Below are 7,809 nucleotides of genomic sequence, written 5' to 3'. Positions count from 1 at the left end.
AGATAGATAGATAGATAGATAGATAGATAGATAGATAGATAGATAGATAGATAGAAAGATAGACCTCAGGGCCTAATTCAAAACCTGTAAACTGCAGCTTATAATCTGTACATTTGACCGTATTTCCATTGTTTGTTGTGAGACAGGCTGTTTCATAAGCCTCCGCTTAGTTATGGGTAAAAGTCTACCTAAGGCCTTCTTCCATTCTTGCAATATATCAACAGTGTCTTTGACGGACAATGTCACAGCGCCCACTTGTAGACCTAAGAGAGTGCAGGCCCTGGATACGCGTAGTGAGTCATGTTTCGAATGGAGGGCTCAAGAGGAACTTTACCCACTTATCATAATTTCAACAACAACTCGGCCACCAAAGCAGAACCGTGTTCGGTTCGTCTCTCGTCAGGCTTGCATAAGCCTGCCCTAGTAATTACACGCACAGGTTCATGGCAGTTCTCATTTATCTGTAAATTGATTCAAGACGATCCACCACGTGATAAACGAAAAAAGAAGACCTGAAGAGATTCATACAAGCGTGCACGATCACTTCGCATTTCCTTCCCATCTCTGAAACTCCGGATGTTGATGTGGTGGGTTATTCCATAGATGTATACTCCTATATCGAGTCCTGCTATTGCCGCCACTCTGAGCTCTCTGCAGGATAAACTTCGTCGCGAAGAGTGCACTTTGGGCCCTGCCATCAGGCGAAGTGAAGGGAAAAACACTAGTCTTGATATAGTCGAATGAACATCTTTTGCCCTTCATTTGCCTCGATTAAATAAAATATTGCGCTCCACAATGAACCGGAAATACGTCTGAGTGCACAATTTAAGATAATATTATATTACAAGTCTATGGATTTTGCAAATCCCGTGAACAGGAAACAGGGGGAAGCAGAAAGCGGAAACCACCCGGCCGAATTCGAGTTTTACCCAGACAATTTGCTCAAGCGAACATTAATCTGATTTAGCGATTATTTACAGCATTTTAGCAAGGCTTTTTGTGTAAATTGCTCGTTTATTGTAAGCAGCATATTAATAAAGAAAGTAGTGTAACGCCTATCTCATGGAACTTGAACGTATTATTCTGGGATCTTGGCTATTGTATTTAATAACAGATCGTCAGCTTATTTTATTTTTCACTGCCGAGTTCGTTCGCCCAGCGAGCTGTATGTTATGTATCAACTCATAACGTTTCTCTCGAAATCTGACACTTTTTAGCTCAGCTCCTGAATCGTCTTTCTTCGTTTCCCACGGCACTCGACTCTGACCTTCACTTTCAATCGTGGACAGAGTGAAATCAAAAAAGAAATAATAAGTATCTGATTTTCTATATTATGTCTGTTGATAATTCCGAATACATGTTCCACTTTGTTTTCTGCCTCTGCGTCCTCTTGTTATTATTATCACCTCATTTTTAAAATGTATTTTTTTTTTTGAGTGGCTGATATTGCCACCGGCTGCTGCGTGGAGAAGGTTACCCCCCCCCCCCTCCAGGGCAGTGCTACTGACTGAAGTGTCTTTAGGGGATTCTTATGCACAGTAGAATTATAAATGGGCTAATTTATCAATGTGCCGGAACAACATAGGGGGAACTGCTGCTTTTTCTTTTCTCATCCTTACTATCGTCATGTATCCACTACTTCTTTTGTATGTTTGTCACTCTCTTGAAAACTGCTATTTCCGGGGTGCCTTGATAGTCAAAGCAGACTTTGTGCTGTTGAGGCTAGAGAGGTGAGCAGAGTAAGCATGATTTTCCTTTTGGACTTTCCCATTGATATGCACCTTATGCAGTTGCGAGTGCCGTAAAACCTTACTAAAACTAACTAAAGAGAAGGTTGTGAACTGTGTCTGCGGTGAGTAAGTACACGGTTCAAATATTCTAGATGAGGCAATGCTATTTTTATTGGTCTTTTTAAACGATATCTTAATGGAGGAACACGTATCAACAAGTTGATCACTATTTACAAAGTGTGGGTGGTGGTGTATGTTTTACTCTCCCATTGACAAAATTCAGATGATTTAATCTTCATCGTGTCGAGACGAGGATGTAATTTCAATTAGGAAAATTAATATCTGCTGTTGTATAATGCAGGCCAGACATATTTCTGCCAGTAAGGTTCTCCCTCTGTAACCGTCATGGTTGCTCACTGCTGAGGTGTTTTTTTGGAGTAAAGACAACTCAATAAAGGCTGTTAAGTGCTGCGGGGAAAAAAGCAAAATAGACGGATAGAAACACCCGAGAGAAAGCAAGTAAGTAGCCGCTTGTTGATGAAAGAGGGTCCGTATTCAACAAAGATTATTACGTATTATTTGTAGGTTTAGACCGCCTCTGCACACATTTTGCTTTTCGAGAACATTTGGAGGCAAAGAAGGGAGAGATTTTTAAAAAAGTAAAAAAATCTATACCAGCCTGTAAACAAATTTCCAAAACATATTTTGTCGTTCCTGTTTTCAGCAACGATTATGACTTTCTTCTCCAACGAAATCTAGGGGTACTGAATACTGGTTTAAAGAAAACGTACATAATACTTATTATGTAGGAATATACACATACAAATTACACTGAATTGACAATCATATAAATTGAAGAAAGAATAATTTTTAAAAATCTAAGGGAAAGTCAGTACATGGTCATTACCTGTTTAATTTATTCAGTAATAAAATCAAATGTTACGATTCATGATCAAAGTTTAGCGATAGTTTTCTTCCCCCCTTAAAATGTGCTGACGTTTGTGCACCATGAGTTGACATTTCCTCTAAGAGGAAGAAATGTTCCAATAGTTTGGACACCCCATGTATGCTGCTGTAATCTTCATTTTGTTCACGGCGATGGGGACGTGAAACTTTGATAGGCCTACTCATTATCTTTCCTTCTTTTTCTTTTTCGTTACCGAGATTAGGATCGACGGAAACGTCAGCGTTCGAGGGGCGGATAGAGTGGAGATGATTTAAAATAATGTAAGCGAAGACTAAGCGACTTTTAAAAAGCAGGTACGTTTATAAACATGCAAATTAAATGCAATAGGTTATACACCTATACTTGCAACAGTGAGAAGTAGTGGTTATATCAGACGGGGCTTTTTTTGCGCTTTCATTGGCAGAATTCAGAGAATTTTCGAAAGCTGAGGAGGACACAACATCCCTCAGACAAACGGAAACACTCAACAGCAGCAACAACTGCATTAACAGCAAACACAGCAACAACGATTGCAACACTGATAATTGATAATAACACTACAGACGCGTAGACTGTACAAACACATACAGCATTTTGGCTAGACTTTAAGTACTATACATACTTTATCTATAGCGAAATTGTATTTCACTATAACTATAGCACAACCTGTTTTCTGAATTGCGTATTTTTCACGTTTTTGCTCCTTAGAAAATTCAGTTATTTGAGATCCCTTACCCCAACTCATTTTTTCTTTATTTTCTTTTGCCTAGAACAATATTTGAGTATCTCTTTTCACCCCGCCCCCCCCTCCCCTTTTTTCCCCGCACATTCAAGCTCCCATTTTACACCACACTACTTATGAAATTAGGTTTGAAAATTTTGTGATTACAAGTTAACTGACTTTTTTGTTGCTTTGCCTTACTTTATTATCAACACAACGCAAACCAAGATTTTCTGCAATCAACCCGAGGTAATCTCATAGTAGTACCAATAATATGCACATCCTTGCTGGTCTCCTTTCCTGATTTTTTGCTTCAGAAAAGCTGGACAACTTCGAGTCTTTTATCCGGTTAGGACGATCAGTGTTCAAAAAGTATCACTGCTTCTTGTGAAAGGGATTTAGACCCCGAGCCTCTTTTGTGACCTGGTTTTTGGAGCCTTTTTACGGAATGGTTAGCGTTATTGGTGGGATGGGGACGTCGGGAGTAGGAAACACAAATACAAGTTTTGTCCGTTTGTGTATGCGTATGTACTAATTCGTCTATCGTTAAAGTATTTTAAACCAACAGAATACTATTAATACTTCATTAAAGTAATTTGAAAAGTCGAATTGGAATTCAGACAGGCATATTATTGTCTCTAAACTTCTACTTTTGCTTGACTTGTGCTGTCACAAAACAGCAGCACAATTTCTTTACTTTTAGATCTTAACAGGTTCAGCCGAATCATGACAAATGGACATACCGAAAATCCGGTTCACCGGATAAAGGAGTGTATGCCCAACCCTAAGTTCCAGCAACCACATGAAAAACTCATCAGCATTAACCTCATGATGAGCTGCACCTCCTCGCCTCCCATCAACTACTATCCTGTCCACAGAGCTGAAGAGGTGGACAGAGAGAGCAATTGCATGAACGACATCTCAAAACGGCTGACGGAGAATACGTTGTGGCATTTCGCTGTTTTGGGGTTTAATAGTTAGCTCGGAACTGGATTAATGCAAGTGTTGAAACTGGTAAAGAAAATCGACAAATTATAGTTCTAGTCATCAGCTGAGAAAGTTTCAGCCAGCTGGCAGCTCTAAACATAGATATACCGTTTCACGTTAGATGGGAAAGAAAAGACAAAGTGGTAAATAATTACACACGCGCAGTTTCACAAAAACACATATTTTGAGCATACTAAAACAAAATTCGTAGACCTCGGGGGATAAAACGACTAAACATTGTGTTCCCAAAAGCCGCATTTTGCTGTTTTTTACCTCGAGAAAAGGTGAACTGTGCCCTCGATACCATAGCACTGACAGTTAATATTCTGTTTTGTAGATGTAGCTAGTATACAGCATTTAGTCTATTTTGTTAAAAGTAAAAGTGCTCGCAATTGACATTTCATTGCCGCCTTTTCAGAATGGTGAGCTTTTTGCCACTGCTTACACAGTAGGTAGTTTTGTTTCCCTTGGGAGAAAAAGAAGGGAGGGGGGTTCAGGAATATTCTATCGAGTATCGCCTGCGGACTGGGCTACTGTGTAATATCACTCAGTCTGGCCATGACACACAGGGTGGACACAAGGTGATCAGGGACATGTTAGGAACAACACCAGTCCTACGACACATCGGGTATCAGTTTGATCAATATGTTTGGCCGTCTCTCAAGGATGTCACCCCAATAGTCAGCTCCCCGAGCTTACAACACCAGATGATTGGGCTGGAAAGACAGAGGAAAACCAAAGAAGAAGACAAAGACTATCCTGGAGCGACTCTTAAGAAGACACAATCAGAATACACTACAATGTCTCGTCTCATGGGCAATTGCCCAGCTGCAGACAGGCAATACCTGTATCTCTCTATGACGCCCACCGGAACCAGGCAAAAGAAAGACAGTTAGATCTCGGGAAATCGAGAAAGTTTCTCGGAGTTTTAGGGTCTGCTGGGGTAATGCAATAGATTGTAAAGCGCATAGAGCTTTATGTTGGGCGGGATTATGTGTTATATTATAAATGCTGTTTATCGTAGTTAAGTAAAGCAAACGCTGTAAAACTCGTACAACAACAAACCGAAATGTTTTGGGTTTTTTTTAAAGAAAGAAAGAAAAGGAAATGCACCTTCAGTCACATTCCCCATTCTGTGTGTCTTGGTCCCCTACCCAACTACACGCGATGTGAACAGCCTAACTCAATAAACAACCAGCTCCCCCGTTGCCTTTCAGCGGCATGACAATAACGAGAAGAGGGCGACGACAAACATTATTCTTTCTACCAACATTCAATCGCCTGAAAGGAGGAAAACAGACCATGGCCAGGCTCTTTGAACTGTGTTATATTGCTGGTCTGGATGTTCTAATCTAAATTTGTATTCGTGTTGCACATGCTTGTAAGACTGAGTTTTTTTTCTACTGAAATTACTGCATCGTTTATGATATAATATGTTATTTATTATTACCTTTCTTGTCCTTTCCTGGGATGTCTCTTTTGATACTTCCAGATATCAGTGGAGCATGACAGCAGGAGATAGATAATGAGAGCAGCAGCAAACAACAACATCCACGGCAACAGCCTAACCTACAATAACATGACCATCAGCAGCAGAAGCAAAAAAAACACACACTAAAAAAGCTGCAGAAACAACATCAAAGTTGTAACAAAATGAAGTTAGCGGGAAATGAAAGAAACCAAAGACAACAACTGACTATTCAAACCTAAGAAATTAAAACATGTCATGTTTGTTATTGGTACATTTGTAATTCTATTGAAAGAGCCAATCTCTGCCTAAACCATTAACCTGAACCCTATTTAAGATATTTCTAGTCTTTAATACAAAATAATATGTCAGTTTAAGTAAAAGTACATGTACCAAGCAGATGGCGCGAGAGACAGACGGGGAGAGACCAGAGAGAAGCAAGGAGAGGTAGGGAAATAGAGAGACAGACAGACAGACAGACAGACAGACAGACAGACAGACAGACAGACAGACAGACAGACAGACAGACAGACAGACAGACAGAGAAATGAATTAGAGAGGTAATAAGAGAGAGAGAGAGAGAGAGAGAGAGAGAGAGAGAGAGAGAGAGAGAGACAGACAGACAGACAGACAGACAGACAGACAGACAGACAGACAGACAGACAGACAGACAGACAGACAGACAGAGGGGGCGTGGGGGGAGGCAGAAACTGAAACGAAGACGTGAGTGGGACTGTGAGTGAGTGAGTGATAGTGAGTCAGTGATAGTGAGTGAGTGAGTTAGAGAGAGAGAGAAAGAGAGAGAGAGAGAGAGAGAGAGAGAGAGAGAGAGAGAGAAAGAAAGAGAGAGAGAAAGAGAGAGAGATTGGGAAAAAAACGAGAAAAGAGGACAGTTATCCTCCAAAGAAAGAAAGCAGTAGTCCTATCTCTTGACGAGACAACTTCAGAAGTGGCGCTTAGCTTTGAACCTCGTCTGGAGTCACTCCTTATAGTCTCCCTATGTTAAGAACCTCGCAATTAGTACACCGGGCACTGAATAACGCTTACCTCGCCAATAGGGGGGAAATTTGTTCTTCTGGAGTTCTCTCTCGTTGTCATTTAGGTCTTGTTGAAGCAATTTCCGTGAAAGAAATTTAAAAAAACACGCAACGAAGCAACCAAAGCAAAACGAAGGAGTACACACAAACCAATCGTGTTCCTCAGATCTCAGGCCCGACAGAAACCTCATTATTTTCTCGTCTAAGTGATTCTTCAGGATGGTGCCACTCATCGAGGGGAGCACGGAAGATTTGTTAGTTATTTTAGAACACATAACGGCTATTGCTGAAGACGGAAGGCTTTTCTACCCGAGAATATAAAACAAAAACAGTAAGGAAAAACGATTATAAAGACACATAATTTCTGGAGAATAAAAACGCTGTCAATTCCGCACACGATCGTTTCTTTGCCGTTATGAGGTATCGATACACTGAGTGTTTGGAAGACGTGACTGCCTGAGTGCGAAAACATAATTTATTTGTTTTTACTGACAGAAGAGTGAAATTCATGTGAAAAGGGTTATCTGGTCTTTACTGCCTAGGGAGTATATATTTTTTCTTATCCACCATTAGTTGTACATTGTATTTTTAAGTATGCATCTCTTCCCTTAAATTTGTTGCCAGTCTCTGCTTTAAGTCCCATTTGCATTATCTCAGATTTTCTGTTAACAAAACTTTTTTCTTTAATCAATGCAATTGATTGCATCCCAAAGTTGTTGATAATAAGATTACTCTGCACAAGAAAATCGCGCCACTTTTTTGTTTTATAAAAATAAATAAAAAACCACTGCCCGTCCGTTTTTCGAGTCCCCTTATAACTTCTGCCGTTTGATCGTAACCAAAATCACTACTCTAATCAAACCATTTTACAAACATCTTTAAAATGCACCATACCCCCCCCCCCAAGAAAAAAACAACAA

Source organism: Aplysia californica, unplaced genomic scaffold (assembly GCF_000002075.1).
Source record: "Aplysia californica isolate F4 #8 unplaced genomic scaffold, AplCal3.0 scaffold00003, whole genome shotgun sequence".
Taxonomy (NCBI): Eukaryota; Metazoa; Mollusca; class Gastropoda; order Aplysiida; family Aplysiidae; genus Aplysia; species Aplysia californica.
This window is presented reverse-complemented; position numbering follows the sequence as displayed.